The following is an 18,109-nucleotide window of genomic DNA, read 5'->3' as shown; positions in this document are numbered from 1 at the left end:
TAAACCTTGAAAAACATGATTATAAAAATAAACGAGCGGGGCTCCAATACCGCTGTTGGGGTTTGGTGAGTCCGACTCACCGCGGAAACAACCCCGACTCAAGGAACCACTCGTAATTAATAAAACCATAAAGCATAAATAAGTAAACACAAGAAAAGGAAGAACGAATCATACCCTTGAAGCGAGCTTCGCCCTCTCAAAACGGGCTCTTACTTGAAAGCCTTGAGCACCGCAAATGCCGTGCCTCCAACGGTATCCACCCACAAAGGACGAACACGACTTTTTAGGTCCGTGACCTTGGAGTTAGCAAGGTCCGACCAAAACCCAAGTGTTAATGGAGTTTAAGAGTTTTTCCAAAATATGGAATGCTCTTTCTAACTCCCACTCAAGCACTTTACTCCAAATCCCAAGGTTGGTGTTTATAGAGGAAAGTATGAGTGGGAATTTCTATCCCATCAATGTGGGATTCATGAAATTCCACAAATTAATTTAAAGCTAAATTAAATTAAATATATAAGCAAGTAATAAATCAACAAGTGTCCTAGTCATATGTAAAGAGGAGTATAGACCACTTGGAGAGGAGGGGACCATACTTGCTCCCCACTCCTTCCTCTCCTTGTGACACTTGTCCACACCAAAAGGAAAGCATACTTACTAGCTTCCCCTTCCTGCCCTTTCTCTTAACTTGGAGAATGGCTGCTTAATCATCTTGCCTAATAAACATCCTTCGCAATTCTCAAACGATTGCGAATCGAATGAGTTAAAAACACCTTCATATACAAGTTTCTTGATGTGTTTGATGTTAATGTGGCCAAGATGACAATGCCATAAGTACGTGTGATTTGACTCCATGGTCTTAGCCTTTTTGGCGGTATTATTCACATTATAAACTTGTTTTTCTAAGGAAAGCACATAAAGACCATTTTTAGAATATGCAATACCATATAAGCATTATCGAGATAAAACGAACATTCATTGTCCTTTACTCAAAATTTAAAACCTTTGGCGTCCAATGCTGAAATTGACATAATGTTTTTGGTAATTTTGGGAACATAAAAACAGTTTTCAAGTTCAAAACAAGCCCCAAGGGCAAAGACAAACTAAGAGTTCCTACGGATACGACGACAGTTCTGGCTCCATTGCCGACCCAGAGTTCAATCTCTCCCTTCACTAGCTTCCTAATGTTCCTTAGTCCCTGAGAAATGGAACAAAGGTGTGAGCCATATCCGATATCTTATACCCATGATGTTGAGCTAGTAAAGTTTAAGTCTATAACGAATATACCTGATCCAGAAGCAACAATTCCGTTCTTCTTATCATCCTTGAGTTTGAGGTATTCTCTCTTCTAATGTCCCTTCTTCTTACAATAGAAGCATTCAGAATCAGATTTAGAAGATGTTACCTTCTTCTCCTTGTTATCCTTGGAAGCTTTAGGCTTAGGCGGAAAGGTCTTCTTCTTACCCTTCCCCTTAAAGCCTTTTTTTCTTCTTGATTGAGAATTTGAACGACTTGCCCTTTTTATCATGAGCATAGCATGCTTCCCCTCATCCTTAAGCGTTTTCTCGGCTTGCTTCAACATACCATGAACCTCGGTGGGGGTTTTCTCCATGTTGTGCATATTATAGTTCATATTGAACTGATTATAGCCTTTTTGTAGCAAGTGGAGAATGATGTCAATTGCCATCTCGATTGAATACCCCCACATCACGCCTTCCCATGTTCTCAAATAATCCTATCATTTTGAGTACATGTGGGCTGATTGGCTCTCCTTTCTTGAGCTTGCTCTCAAGGATCCGCCTGTGGGTTTTAAACCTTTCAATTCGGGCCTGCTCTTGGAACATGTTCAACAGCTCATAATTTATCTCAAAAGCTGTTTCCTTCTCAAGGAAAGTTTTTTTAAGCTCGAGAGATATTGTGGCCAACGGTTTAGGGCAGCCTAAGTCACCTCCTCATTGGGAGTCTCAGGCATTTCCTCATCAAGAACATATTCCTTTTGCTCTTGCATGAGAACTATATGCAAGTTCCTTTGCCAATCAAGAAAATTTGGCCCACTCAACTTCTCCTTGTCGAGAATTGAGCGTAACGAGAATTGGTTGTTTAAGTTATTTGCAGACATGATTCTACAATTGAAAGAATTTAAATGAAAAGTAATTCATAATACTTAAATAAGATTAAAATCATGCATTTTAATCAAAATTATTTAAACGTCTTATATTCACACATAAAATTGTCCTCATTTGGTGAGAATAAGTCGATTCCAAGATCCAAAGAAATAATAAAGGTTAAGCATGCTTTGGCTTGTCTTAACACTTAATCTTCTAAGGTAAGAAACTCTTTGATAATGGCTCCAAGCCACTCTTGGTTGGATAAATCATCGCATCTAATGCTCTCTCAACAACTTATCCACTTTTCCATGACATGTTAGGACTCCATCACTCATATCGTTGAGTATAACCAAAACCAACTTGCATACCCGGTATGCTTTACGTATCCTAGGGAGTAATAGTGATGCCTGAATTTGGCGTAACTCATCACTACTCTCAATAGGTCGATAAGTGTTGTTTTGGAATGACAATTTTACTCAATATTTTAGGGACCTAGGGTTTCTATGTTGGTTATTAATCATCGCAACATTCGAAATCTTAAACATGCATCAAACATATAATTCATATATATACAACCATAAATATATATCGAAAACATAAATAAAGATGCATTTTTCAACTAGCATGACCCCTTGAGTCTTCAAGTTTTCAGGGGACGTCTTTTGCAACTTCATGGCTTCGTCTTCCAAGAACCTCCGTCTTCAAGACATGACCATAATTATGCAAATACTAGTATCTTTGATTAGGACTAATCTAAATATTAAGGTACAAAAATACTCAACGGTTCACAGACCATATTTAGATTTACAAAAATACATAACGGAACACAATCCATATTTTTTATCCTAATCGGGCCCACTAGTTTCCATTTTTATAAAACTTGCGGGAGAATATACATTCCATTCATCCATTCACTATTTGTGAATGACCAATGCATTTTACAATGATAAACAAGTAACAATGCACAAACACGCGTAAACTAGTAACTAATTTAGGTCGTTAATCCAATTAATATGCATAATTAAAACTAGTCAAAGTTGTTTAATCGATTGTGTAATTTAGCGCAATTAAATTTGAAGCTACCACTAAATTCCACATCCAACTCAATTAATCCAATTCATTAAGTCGGTAAACCCAAAATTTTGCCAAAATAAAATTTTGCCAACGCCGCTTAAAACCGAGGCCTAGCCTCAAAATTTAATTAAAATAAATAAAACCAAAATAATTAATTAAAATAATTAAAACGGCAAAAGAATACAAAGTTGCGCAGTCCAAAATGTCTAAGTAGCTAGCACCAAGACGGAAATCTCCTACAACCCAAATTTACAAGGAGACACTAATACCTATTCAATATAAATTTTCAGCAATATATACACTCTTTACATCACTTATAAACCCTCTAAAAACAAGCTGAAATTTAATTAAAAACCCTTACTTTTTAATTCCCAATTAACGGGTAATTAAAAATCCTCTCACGAAACACAATTCTAACCTTTAAATTCAAACTTTATAAAAACATGTAAACTTGCTGCAATTATGTTTTAAGACACCTATTTCAATAATATTAATCATCTACAATCAAATTTCATCAATATACATTAGGAAAAATACACTTTAATAATCCCAACTAAGGTTTGTTTTTGTAATAATCCTAACTATGTCATGATTTTTCCTCCAACAGTCCCAAAAACCGGTTACCTGCTGAAAAGGTAAACTTTTTTTTTTGTTTGTAAATGCCACATGTCAGCACATGATTGGCTTAGTTTGAAAATAATAAAAAATAAAAAAAATCAGCCCAGCCACCCCCTCCTCCTTTCAGCCACCATGAAACCCACCATGAAAACCCTAGGCCACGACAACACTACCTTTTTTCTTCGCCCAACACCGCGGCTCTGCCGCCCCCACCATCGCCCAGATCACCTTTCCCCTCCAACCACCCCCACACTGATGTTCACGACCGCCCACAAAACTCCTTCCTCTTTCCCTCGAACAAAACCAAGAAACTACCAGCCCTTGAAATTACCTTCAATTCTCACTCCTTCGAAGCTGTCGGTTGCCTGCAAAACTTCCCGAAACTTGCGAAACCGCCCCTAAATCATCCATAGCCAAAAGCCTCTCTCGAAACCGCCGCCCTAACCAAGATCCCAAACCTAGAAACCGTCCACCTCCCCTCCCCCTCGCCTCGAAACCACTCGTAACAGTAACCCCAGCCCTCGAAATCACTTATCCCACCCCCAAAATCACTAAAAACGCAACTCCTCTTTCTTTCTCTCTCCTCCATGTACCGGAAAATGAAATTAAAGGGGGTAAGGGAAGGTTTTCGACATGGTGGGAAGGAATAGAGGGAGGTGGTTGTTTTCGGTGGAGTGGAAGGGGAAAGGGGAGGTTCCCAGGAACGTGGTGGCGGAATCCGGCTGGCTAAGGGGATATGGGTGGCTGGTAGCCTAGTAGGGAGGAGAGGGTTGTTTTTTTCAAGTTTTTTAATTTTTTTCGAACCACTCAATTGCTGCCACGTGTCAAAGCAACCTATTATATTAGGTTGATGACCAGCTGGGACTGTTGAGGAAAACTCACCTATTAGATAGGATTATTAAAAAATAAACCTTAGTTGGGATTATTAGAAGTAAATCGGCAATAGTTAGGATTATTAAAGTGTATTTTTCCTATACATTAATTTAGAAACCTAGGTTTTTTGGGGATTTTTAATTTAAAAATTAAATGTGAAAATTATATACATAATAATTATAATCAAACATCATAAAAATCATCACACAACCCAAAATAATAATTGAATTAAGGGTAGATTAGAATTATAACAAAAAAAAAGTTTTTTTTAGTAGAGCTGCACAACCGCATGGACGGGGAGGGGGGTTGTTGCCGCCCTCTACGCCGACAGCTGTTGTTGCTGGCGGTTGTTGGTGCGGTGGCCGGCCGGTGGAAGGTTGTGGTGGCGGTCATCCACGTTGGGTGTGTGCGTGTGAGTGTAAAAACAAAAGGGGAGGGGGAAAATTAAAGGACAAAGAAAATAAGATGAGAGAGAGTTTACCTTTGGGTATTCTCCACCTTGAGCAAGATCTAACTTGCTCATAAGATGGGTATTTATACCCCCCCTCTCTAAAACCCTTCTAAGCTTAAATCCCCTTTCTACCCTTAATGATATCTTCTCCTATTCAAACTAGTCATTTGACTTAAATTCCATTGAGTTTAAACTTCCTTTTATAAAATCATATGCTTAAAGTTTCTAAATCATGAAATGAAATATTTTCAAAACAATTAAAAATAAATAAAAATGGACCTTCAATTAAAATAAACCTTTTTAAATTAAGAGAATACCATAAATAATTTATTTCGAATTATTTAAATATTGTATGAAATACTGATTTTAATTAAAATACGTATAGAAATATGAGGTATTACATATATGGACTTAGTGGGTGTTGACGTAGGGAAAAGTAGGTCGTTATCTAATCTTCCCTAGAGCCAAACAAATTTATAATCACTTAACAAACCTAAATACGAGTATAGAGGTAAGTCAAGAGTCGAACCACTAGGAACGTTTATGTACAAGTATTTCCAATCTATGTCTAAGCTAGGTCAAAGTCAACGGTAAAGAGGTAACACTAAACAACTACTAAAAAAATAAACAAACAAATGAAACACTAGCGAATGGGGATCAACAAGTAATCATGACAATTGCAACAAGTAGGGAAGAACATGCCAATTAATGGTTGTGAAGACTAATGCAAGAGCTATCAATTGGAATCAAAGAGCTATACTATCTCCTATAAGTCAAGCTAGGGTTCACTATGAATGACTAACAAGGAAAATCACAGTCCAAACCAATCGATAATTGCAATTCCTAAATCAATTGGTCGTGTCATTAGCAATCACAATGCAATCTAGCATAATTCTCAAGGCCTAATCAAACTACACACATGCAAACTTTCATTAATCACTTTAATCTCAATTATCAATCAACACAATTCCCAAATTAATCACAATCAATCATTAATCATACAAGTTTCACCCAATCCCTAGCCAAACAACTACTCAAGAATCATCATCATCTGATCAACAAGCAACTAAAGAAATCAAGAATTAACAAAAAATGGAGAACAATTACACTAATGAAGATCAAACATCAATATCAAATCAAACAAGCATGAAATTAAACAAAGCAATAAAATGAGATGGAGTTAGAAATCCTCATTGATTGATTATGGAGATCTTCAATACAATTGTCACCTTGAATCTTCAATCTCTCAAATCCCCAGTGAAATTCCTCACTTTCTCTCTCTAAATTTACTCCTAAAACTAACCCTAAAACTAGAGAGAGAAGCTCTCAACCTAAGTTAAAATATATGATCTAAAATTGGATTCTAATTCTCTCTAATTTTTTCACCCAAAATGGTTATTTATAATTGCAAGGATATAAGAAAATAAAGAGAAAAGAAAACAAAAGAATAGGAAATAAAAATAAAAGAAATAAGAAAGGAAAAGAAAAGAAAAAGAAAAATCTAATATATATATATATATGAGTTTTTTCCCGAGTTTGTAGAGAGCCACGTAGGATTTAATTTTTTCAGCGCGCCATGTAGGATAATATATTTTAGTGGTAGCCAATTAAATACGAGCTTATTAATTTTTTTTAGAATTAAATAATTTAAATGACACGTAAGCAAAATTGGCGAATGAGATTTCACAGTTTAATTTAATTAAATATAAAATATTATCTTTTGATATCAGGGATTTTATCTAAATATATAACAAATTTTAGCACATAAATATATATCTAAAAAAAATTAGTTTTAAAATTCAAAAACTCTACATCGCACGGGTTTCATCTAGTAATAATTAAAGGAAACTAAAAGAAATTAAAAGAACGGTTTTTTCACCAAATGCCCTTGAACTTTTCAAAAATTCACCAAATACCCTCAAGTTTTTCAAAATTCACCAAATGCCACTAATGTTTGTTAATATTCACATTGTGACCTCTGGCGTTAAAGTTCCGTTAGTAATAAAATTTAATTCACCAAATTCCTTATCTTTGTTAAATAATTACACGGAAAATTTGAATTTTGGTACCTCGAATATGGGGCTAATTGAATTTTCGTACCCGTTTAAAATTTATTTTAAAATTGGTACCTCCAAAAACACATAATTGTAGCTTTCAGTACCTCCGTCCATGTTCCATTAAGTTTTCCGTTAGTGGGGTCCATTATCTAATTATTTAATAATTTAAATTATTAAAAAAAAAGAAAAAAACATTTTGGTTTTTCTAAGCTATACCCCTAAGGTAGTTGAGTTTCTAAGGTGTACCCATGCTTTTTCAAGTTTCTAAGCCGTGCCCTTCAACTTCCTATCAATACTAAAATGTACCCTTATTAGTTATTTATAAGTTAATTGAGAGTGTTTCGTGGCTTTAGTTTTCGTTATTAGGGTGGTTGTGGTTAGGATTTCTTTCTCGTATCATTTCCTTACCTTTTATCATTGTTTTATTAAATTTATAGTTAACTTTAGGTGACGTGGAAGTCCTAAGGAGGGTACCATTCATTAATGGTAGTGAGTTGAGGGGCACAACTTAGAAATTTGAAAAAGCATTGGTACACCTTAGAAACTCGACTACCTTAGGGGTATAGCTTAGAAAAACCCAAAACATTTTTAAATTAAAAAAATAAAAAAAAAACTTAAAAAATTAAAAAAACCACCAGCCATGCTTCCCTCCTTATACTGGCCAACGGCGACCACCAAGCCACATCAACTGCAGCCGCGACCAGGCACGAAGCCCAACCACAGCAGCTGCCGCCGCGGCCAGGCAGGGGTTCCCATAAACCCACCACCCACGAACCTAGAAACCCACCACACCCCACCACCCACGAACCCCCGAAACCCACAACCCCACAACCCCACCACCCACGAACCCTGAAACCCACCACCGACAACCCACGAACCCAGAAACCCAGCACCCACGAACCCCGTAACCCCCAAACGAACCACCTTTCACCACAAAACGAACCACCTTATCTGAAAATCACCACATCGCCGCAGCCAGGAACGAGGGAGGGAGGGTAGACGGTGGATGGTTGCGCTAGGGTTTCGGGGAAGGGGAAAACAGGGAGGGAAAGGGAAAGGGAAGGGGTGGGGTGCGGCGGCCAAGAACGAGGAAGGGAGGGAAGATGGTGGTGGTTGCGCTAGGGTTTCGGGGAAGGGGAAAACAGGGAGGGAAAGGGAAGCAGTGGCCGGTGCCGGTGCCAGGGGAATTCAACCACCAATAGCAGGAAGCCGGCTTCGGCGCTGGTGGCAGTGGCTGATTTTTTATTTTATTTTATTTTTAAGTTTTTTTATTTTTATAAATTGTTTTTTCTTTTTTTTAATAAATTAAATTATTAAATAATTAGATAATGGGCCCACTAACGCAAATCTTAACGGAACTTGACGGAGGTACTTAAATCTACAGCTATGTGTTTTTGGAGGTACCAATTTAAAAATAAATTTTAAACGGGTATGAAAATTCAATTAGCCCCATATTCGAGGTACCAAAATCCAAATTTTCCTAATTACACAAAATACGCTTATTTTTTGAAGTATAATGTCTAGTTTGAAATTTAAGGAAACTAGTCGTTAGTTTTGATTTTTGCCTTTTTTTTTGCATAAATACTCGATACATAACATCTCTCTTATTTGCTTAACCACAAATTTTTAACAACATGAGTTATCAATCTAAGTAATCCTCCTCAATGTACGAGTGCTTTTGTGTAAGAGTTGCAAACATATTCTATTCATAAAAAAGAAGTGTCGGAGACCTCGCAAACAGAGAAAAAGAGGGCCAAATGAAATAGAGGTGATTACTTACGGGCTTGGACGGAAAACGGTTCGGGCTATAGTTCATATTTTGTCTAACGGACTTAATATAGCAAACTCAAGCCCCTTTTGTGCGGCTTGGAAATTAGTCTATACCCACCATAGTAAACAGTCTGGGCTTGTCCGCAGACTAGCTAGCGGACTCAGAAGTTCTTACTGTAAATTTTCTCCTACTACAATAAGATTAGTTTTCAACTCTTACACAAAAGTTTTCATACATTGAAGAGGATGATTTAGATTTATTTCTCAAGGAGTTAAAATTTGTGGTTAAGAAAAAAAGAGGATGCTATGTATAGAGTATTTATGCAAATAAAGCGTGAAAATAAAAACTAATTGCTTGTTTCCTTTAATTTCAAACTAGACGTTGTACACTTGTACTTCCAAAAATAAGGGTATTTTGTGTAATTATTTAACAAAGTTAGGGCATTTGGTGAATTAAATTTTATTTCTAACAGAACTTTAACGCCAGAAGTATTTTGAGGTCACGGTGTGAATATTAACAAAAGTCAGTGACATTTGGTGAATTTTGAAAAACTTGAGGGTATTTGGTGAATTTTTGAATAGTTCAAAGGCATTTGGTGAAAAAACCGTTAAAAGAAAAAACCCGTCAAAAAAAATAAAAGAGAAAAATAAAAGAAAAACAAAACAAAAATAAAAATGGAAAATGAAGTAAGTGGACTTCGATATTTCGCAGCTCATGTAAATGGGAAATAATCTCATGCATCACACCATCACAAACATTCATCATCGCCGTTTGATCGCCAAGTTCCATCAAAATCAACGGCTCAAACCAAACCCAGCTTGTGCGCACGCACAAAGGGGTTGACCACCCTCATGATGAGCGCACATATGGGTCTTCAATTGGAGTTCAATATTGATGTTTCTGCTTTCGAATTGCTGTTATTAGAGGCAAATCGGTGGTGAATTAGTTGAAGGTGCCAGTTGCGGCTGGTGTTGCGCTAGGAGGTGAGTTGTGGTGGCTGGCTAAATTGCTGCTACTTGGGCGTTTTTTGTTGCGAGATGAGGGTGGTGAAGTCGGTGGGGTGTGTGGCTTGCGGAGGAAAACAGGGGAAGGTCGCGGATTGGAGAAATTAGATGGCTTGGGTTGTTAAATTGCGTGGCTGATTAATGGTTGTGGCTGGTCGGTGTTTCGGTGCTAGGGATGGAGCAGGGGTAGCAACTATGTGAATTTGGGGGCTCGATTGATGGGCGATTGCGGTGGCTTGCTGCTGTTTGGTGGTGCGTGGTGATGGTGGCAGGTTTGGTGGTCTGGTGGCATGTCTGATATGGCGTGTAATCGGATTGTGAATTGGTGGCTCTATTGGTGCTAGGGATGGCAATGGAGCGGGTCGGACGCGGATGATGATACCTCCATACCCATACCTGTCTAAAAATCTTATACCCATCCCCGCCCCACCACTCGTGGAGGGTACAATATCCACATCCATACCCGCCCCATCGGGTACAAGATAGGATCCATCCCCGCCCCATCACCCACTTGGATATTCATGCCCAGCTCATACGCGCCCCAAAATCGTCACAAACCCATTGCCATGATGCTCTATTGTATCACATTAATGACAATTATATCAAATTAGGTTAAGAAAATTGGGACTTTCATTATTCAAGCTTATTGAGTCTTAGAGGGTATCAAGTTTCATAAATTATAAAATGTTTTAAAAGAAATATGGTGTGGGTATAAGATAGGTAAGGGGCGGGGCGGATATGGGGCGGGTCTACTCTAAAATCCATACCCGCCCCATCACCCATGGCGGGTACACATATTATACCCATCATCGCCCCATCACCCGCCAAATCTCCCTCCATCCCCGCCCCACTTGGGCGGGGAGGGGCGTGTCTCCCATTTAACCCGACCCACTGCCATCCCTAATTGGTGCAGTTGTTGCGGGAGCAGGGGAAGTTACTTGTTTCTGTTAACTGTTGTGGTGCGGCTCGTTTGCACTCTCGACCGTCGGGCTCATGTGATGCCCACAAGCAAGGCAGCTCTAATTTCACAAAATTTGCGTGTTCATCACCAAAATCAATGAGAGCGTGGAAAACTTAAAATTGCAAATGGACTTGAAACACACATTTTGACCTCGAACAAACACTTACATAAGACACCAATCAAGAGGGGGAAAAAACAACTAAACTAAAACCACGGATTAAGAACTAAAAATATGAAAAACTCATAATAACTAATCGAAAACCGAAATGAGTTATTAATATGGAAAACTAAAGAAAACTAAGAAAATTATAAGAAAATAAAGAAAGAAAATATAGGAAAAGAACCTAAATCTTATTCTTTTGAGCGCCATAAATGACGCTAATCAGGCATGTGTAGGGAATATTTCAAGCATTACCCCAAGCTTGAACCCACTGTGATCCTACACTTAAACATGGTGGCGTCCAAAGGGAAGGAAGCTAGAGCAAAAGAGTCGCCAACAAGTTTTAGTTACTTGTAAACCGTTCACGAGGTGAAGGTTACACCCCTTAACGATCCAGGAGATCGTTAACTCCAATAGGTCTGGAACCAAGAGTGGAAATTCGGGGATGAAGGTACAAATCCAATCTAAAAGAGAAAGAACTCGCCCTAATAATATGCCTCTACTTTATTTTGCTCGTATTCATGTGCGCTTTCTGACTAACATGCAATCAATAGGTTAACCCTAAACCTGTTTAATCTATGTTGGTTGAATATTAATGCACAAATAAACTATTATTGGCGATCACTTGAATTATAATCATATTAACCCTAAACAAGATTATTAATCATCTTATTAAGCGTGATTACAAGTACAAATTCCCTTTAAACATGAATATAAGGCGTGATCAAGCGATAACAATAATATACATCAAGCAACATAATAACAATATCATAATAATAATCAAAATAATAATCAAAATTATCATAATCATGTTAAAGCATAATAATAATAGCAAAATCCTAGGCATGATACTAACAAGATTAATAACAAATGCTAGCATGTCACTAAACATAAAAAATCAAAGCTTTATCCCTAACATGATACTAACAGGCTATTAGGAAAGAAAATAGGAATCATCATAGAAATCATAATTGATATTAGAAACATATTCATTACCCTAAACATGATACTAAGAAAAGCATCCTATTATTGATGTGTCTATTTTATATAGTGTTTTACACCCGTCCCATGGTCATAATTAGTAGTTTTTTGGCTCTTTATAACCACTTTTATTACTAAATAGTGTTTTCTAGTGTTTTCGTAGTTTTGGTTGAGTTTTGCAAGAAATTGCACTTTTGGAGCATTTTCCCGGGTTTTCATGGATCAACTACGGAAATTAGAGGAGCACGACCATCTTTGAAGCCCAAGGCCGGTTAGAGTCATCAAGCCTGTGATTAAGGGCTCGGTATGTGATACCGGGGCAATTGGATCAAGTAATCAAGACTCGTTGAAGAAATCCGGATTGGGCCGAGGAATCGAGCCCAATCGAAATCCAAGCCTCGAAGAAGAAGCCGGGCCAGATCGGGCAGGCGCGCGCAAAGCAGCATCAAGGAAGAAGCCGCGCCCGATCGGGTGAGCGTAGGCTCGATCAGGCGCAGCACACCAGCAAGGGCGTAGTAAAAAAGGCGGGCCCGATCAGGCGGCCCTTAGCCCGATCGGGCGCGTGTTTTTCTAAGGATCTGATTAGTTTTCAATTAGGATTTGTATTAGGGAGGTTTAAGTACGATTTTTGGTACGAATTTTAATCACCTTCTCTTTTAGATTTTCTCTCTCTACTTAGCTCTTAGGTTAGTTTTCTCTCTTATACTTTGTTCTTAACTCTATTCTTAATTCTAGATTTTCTTTAGTAACAGTTTCTCCTCTTAATCTTAGTTATTTATTTTTATTCCTTTGATCATGTCTTGTTTTATTGCTTTGATTAGTTTAGTTTTTATTATGTGCGAGTAGCTCTATTTCTAGGGTTTATGGGGATCCGTAAATAATATGAAAGGGTAATTTATGGTTGTTAATTGTCAATGCTAGATTAATTTCCTATTGATTGATTTAATGCTCTGTGACTAGATTTGCGCAGATCTTTTATGCATGAGTTTAACAATATTGATTTGAGATTCAACAGATGAGAATTGATGTTTAGGTCTAGTTTCAATAGGCAGGTTAATTTATAAATGGTTAAGTCGAGATTCGAGAGATGAGATTTAATACCGGTAAATTAATTGTGTGATTGTTATACGTAGCGAAAGCCCTTTATGATCTGATTAATGTATGCATTGATGATTGATTATTGTGTTTTACCCTGGAATATTATTTATTGGTGAACCTATGCCCTAGATCCTTTTATTCATTGTTATCTCCTTATTCTTAATCTTCGTAGTTTAGTTTCATATCCAAATTTACATATTGGTTACTTTATAATTTAGATTACTTTAATTAATTAGGAATAGAAAGACTCGTTTCTCTGTGGATTCGACCCTACTTCCCTATTTGCATTAATTAGAGGACTTAGATAATACTTTTGATTAGGGGATACGACTTTACCCTGTCAAAATTTGGCGCCGTTTACGGGGAAACGGTTTTATTTTTGTTTCTAATTATTTTTGTAGTCTAGGTTATTTCTTTTTGTCTCAAAGAATGTTAGTTCTTTGAGGCAAGTCTCATATTTGCTTTTAGTTTTTTTGTTTATGCCCAGGTGTTCCAGATCAGGTTACTTCCCAGTCGACCCCGAGATCGAACAATCCTTCCATAGACAGAAGAATTTTTACAAGCAAATTCTGGCGGATTCTGGTGATAACAATAATCACTGAGACCCTCCAGCTGATTCTAGCGATTCAGAGGTATCATCAGATCCAGAATTAGAGATGACGACTCCAAAGAAGCTTAGTGATTACTCACCACCAAAGCTTACAGATTTTCCACACCTCACTCCCACTCCGGCTCTTGATGGGGTACTGTTTGAGATTAAACCCCAATTTATAACGATGATAGAGAGAAAGCAATTTAGTGGAGCTAAGGGTGAAGACCCAAATTTTCACATTGCAGACTATTGTCAGTATTGCAATACCATTAGGCAAGCCGGGGTCACACAAGACAAATTAGGGAGATTCTCTTTCCTTTCTCTTTAGCTGGAAAAGCCAAATTATGGTTTAATGGTTTAAATAGAACTGCACTTGGTATAACTGACTGGGAAACTCTTGTTTTGAATTTTTATAACAAGTATTATCCTGCAGAGAGAACAGCCGTACTACAGCGTGCAATTCAGAACTTTTCCCAAGAAGCCGATGAAACTTTATATAAGGCTTGGGAGAGGTTTAAGGACCTACAAAGAGAATACCCCCACCATAATTTGGCACAATGGCAGTTAATCCAAGACTTTTACAATGGCATTGGAAATTCATCTAGAATAATTTTAGATTCTGCAGCTAGTGGGAGGTTTATGAATCTTAATGCTGATGATGCAGGTCAGGTTATTGAAGATATGGCGATACATAATTCCCAATATGGGAATCCTAGAGGCTTTGCTAACAAGGGGAAGCATAGTGTTGACTCTGTACCCTTTTTGCAAGCTCAATTAACCTCTATCTGCCAAAAATTAGATAATCTTAGCACTGCTCATGTAGCTAATGTTTCTGCAATTAATAATAATGCTAATGAGGCTTTCTGTGAAAATTGTGGAATTTTAGGTCATCGGGAACAAGATTGCAGGAGTTCCGTGGAGCAAGTTAATGCCTTTCATGCTTATAGGAAAAACAACCCATACTCCAACACCTACAATCCTGGGTACCAGAATCATCCGTACCTTTCCTACCGGAGTACTAATGTTTAGAATCCACCACCACAAGAACCACAGGCTCCACAACAACAACATCAGAAATATTACCACCCCAATGCTGGCCAGAAGAACCAACCACAACAACCCTCCTCATCTTCCGACCTTGCTTTGGTAGAAATTAGAGTGATGCTAGTTAATATGCAGAAGCACATGGAGAGTAGATATGCACAAATTGATTCAATTCTAGCACATAATAAAATTGTAGATAATCAAATTGCGCAACTTTTCGCTACTCTACAAGCCCACAACAGGGAGCTCTGCCAGCACAGCCGACCAGGCCTACGGATCAAGCCTATGCAATTACTCTAAGGAGTGGTTCAAACTATGAAGGGCCCCCCCATGCCCAGAGTTGATGAACCTGTTTTAATAAATAATGCTAATCTTGAATCTATCCGTTAAACCAGACAATGTAGCTAATAACCCTGTAGGGCTAAAGCATAGTACTAATATATCTAATTCTACATTGCAGGGTACGACTCCAGAGAAGGTGGCCACCCCAGATAAGAGCAATAATTCTCCAAAGTTAGTTATCAAACTTCCATTCCCCAATCGTCACTTGAAAACAAATTTGGATAAGCAGTTTGGTAAGTTTCTGGAGATGGTAAAAGATTTGTAGGTATCAGTTCCCTTCACTGAATTAATCACACAGATTCCTGCATATGCAAAATTTATGAAAGAAATATTGACAAGAAAAAGGTCTATTAGTGAGGTAGAGACAGTAGCTTTCACTACAGAGTGTAGTGCCGTACTTCAAAATAAATCTCCACCTAAATTAAAATATCTGGGTAGTTTTTCTATCCCTTGTCATATTGGCAATCTAATGATTGATAATGCATTGTGTGATTTGGGTGCTAGCGTTAGTGTTATGCCATTATCTGTGTGTTCCAGGTTGAATATGGGTAAATTAAAAGCTACTAATATTACTCTACAAATGGCCGACCGTTCTTTCAAATACCCCTTAGGTGTTTTAGAGGATGTTCCCATTAGAGTAGGTAAATTTTATATACCTGTTGATTTTGCTGTTCTTGATATGGCTGAGGATATGCAAACCCCAATCATTTTGGGTAGACCATTCCTTAACACTGCAGGAGCAGTTATAGATGTGAGAAGTGGCAAATTAACACTATCAGTAGGGGACGATAAAATTATTTTTAATCTTAATAATACCCCTAAAAGCCCCATGACAGAGGAGAAGTGCTTTAGTGTTAACGTGGTTCAAAATTATTCTAACAAGCCCCAAGCTCTTGTAAAAGATCCCTTGGAGGCGATATCTTGTGTTGCATCCCTTTCAGATGAGATAAACAAATGGCAGAAGGAAGTTAATGCGATAGAAAGAGCCCTCTACACTGTCGGTCTTGGCTTTGAGGATGAAAAGGTGGAATCAATCAAGCAAGTTGTGAAAATTGAGCCCACGGTGAGTGTTCCCCCAAATCGAGTTGCAAGTGCTAAATGCAAAGACAAATTGAAGCAACCCTCGATCGAAGAAGGATCTTTAGTGCGTAGCATTGAAGAACCCTCAGTCCAAGTCAAGGAGGATCCACCAGATAAAGTGAATTGGCGTCCCACAGGGTATGTCAGGAAGCCGCGTCATAGCCTAAACATCGCTCGACCAGGTGAGAAACCACCCGACCAAGCGTTAGGCTAAGGGTCCTAATTCTTTTTCTTGGTAAGAAGGTCGTGCGGGACCTAGATAAACTAGCGCTTTGCGAGAGGCAACCCGTATTTCTTGCTTTCTAGACTAGTTTTTCGTTATTTTTTTATTCCTTTTCTTAGAGAGGTGAGGAGAGTGAAATTTTACCTTTCGTGAGTGTTTTGTACAGGTTTTAGATCACAAAGTACGGAGTTTTCAAGAGACAAAGGCAAAGAAAAGAGAAACTCCAGATTGGGTACGGGCCCGATCGGGCGAAGCTCGCCCGATCGGGCGCGCACCTAAGGGTCAGAATTGAGCATAATTTCGCCCGATCGGGCAAGGAGTCCTGATCGGGCGCGAAATATGGATTTTATCGGAGCATATAATCGCCCGATCGGGCGCGCAAGTGAGGAGGAAAATCAAGGGAAACTTCGCCCGATCGAGCGGAAATTTGGAGAAATCGAGTGCCACGAAAAGAAATATCGGGCGGAGTTCGCCTGATCGGGCGCGTACTTCACATTCCAGAAGCACCTATATTCGCCCGATCGGGCACGCCTAAAATCCGGAGGATTAATTCCTCCTTCTCCCCCTTTCTTGTCCTTTTCTTTCTTACTTCTTATTCTTTATTCACACTTTCTCTCTCTAAAACCTCCATTTTCAAACCTTCAACCTCACATTTTTTCCAAGATCTCCTCAAATTCTTCCATCCAAACTCAAATTTTTTTACATATTCTCAATCCCCTCATCTTTCCTTTCGATCTACACTAAATTTCTACCACTTTCTATCAAATTTCTCCAAAACCCTAAGAGAGAGAAAGCTTCAAATTCCACCATTTCTCACAAAAATGGCATCCAAAAGATCTAGAACCACAAGGGGTGAAAGCTCAAGGCAACAACAACCACCATTGGTTGACCCGGAGCTGCAAATTCCGGGATGGAGCGAGGTGGTGATAGCCTCACAAGAACAACGACAAATGATGCTCAACCTTATCTTGAGGTAGGTAATTCCTACACGTTTTGTTCATCATTCTACGCTTTCTAGGATAGGAATCGATAAGCCGGTAGAAAAATTGTTTAAGGGTATTGGAATGAGTGGTTTATTTCAATTGCATTATGATACTTGTGACTATTTAACTTTTGAATTTATTTCTAGTTTTAATGTGATAATATCTAATGCTTTAATTACTCATGTTCAATTCCGTTTGCTTAATAATGATGTGAGATTGACTTTGAAAGAATTTGGTAAATTATTTTAGTTAAAATCGGGTAGGCCTATTGAACCACCCCAAGACAACATTGCTGTTGTCTATCAATCCCTCATGGGGGATGCTAATCTAAACCTCCAACATGCCAAGGGGACTTGGATACAACATCCCGTGCCAAAATTTTGGCAACGGTCTGTTGGCCCCACTATCTTTGGGAGGCATGAACCTGCCAATGTAAGGAGGGACGAACTAGAGTTGTTAGGGTCTTACACGATCCCTAGGAGTGACAAGCTAAACACACCTCATAGGATAGCCCAACACTTTCAACGGGCGGCCAATGCGGCCGAGAGTGGTAGGTCTAGGGCCCCTATTTATTTTGGCGGTTTAATCACCCACATAGCGGTCAAGCACCTTAACTTTGTTCCTAACGACTTTAAGAAGGTAGCAGACCCAACTCATATGGACTTACCCTACTTAGGTAGCCTCAACTGGAT

The sequence above is a fragment of the Chenopodium quinoa genome, unplaced genomic scaffold, assembly GCF_001683475.1.
Source record: "Chenopodium quinoa cultivar QQ74 unplaced genomic scaffold, ASM168347v1, whole genome shotgun sequence".
Lineage (NCBI taxonomy): Eukaryota > Viridiplantae > Streptophyta > Magnoliopsida > Caryophyllales > Amaranthaceae > Chenopodium > Chenopodium quinoa.
This window is presented reverse-complemented; position numbering follows the sequence as displayed.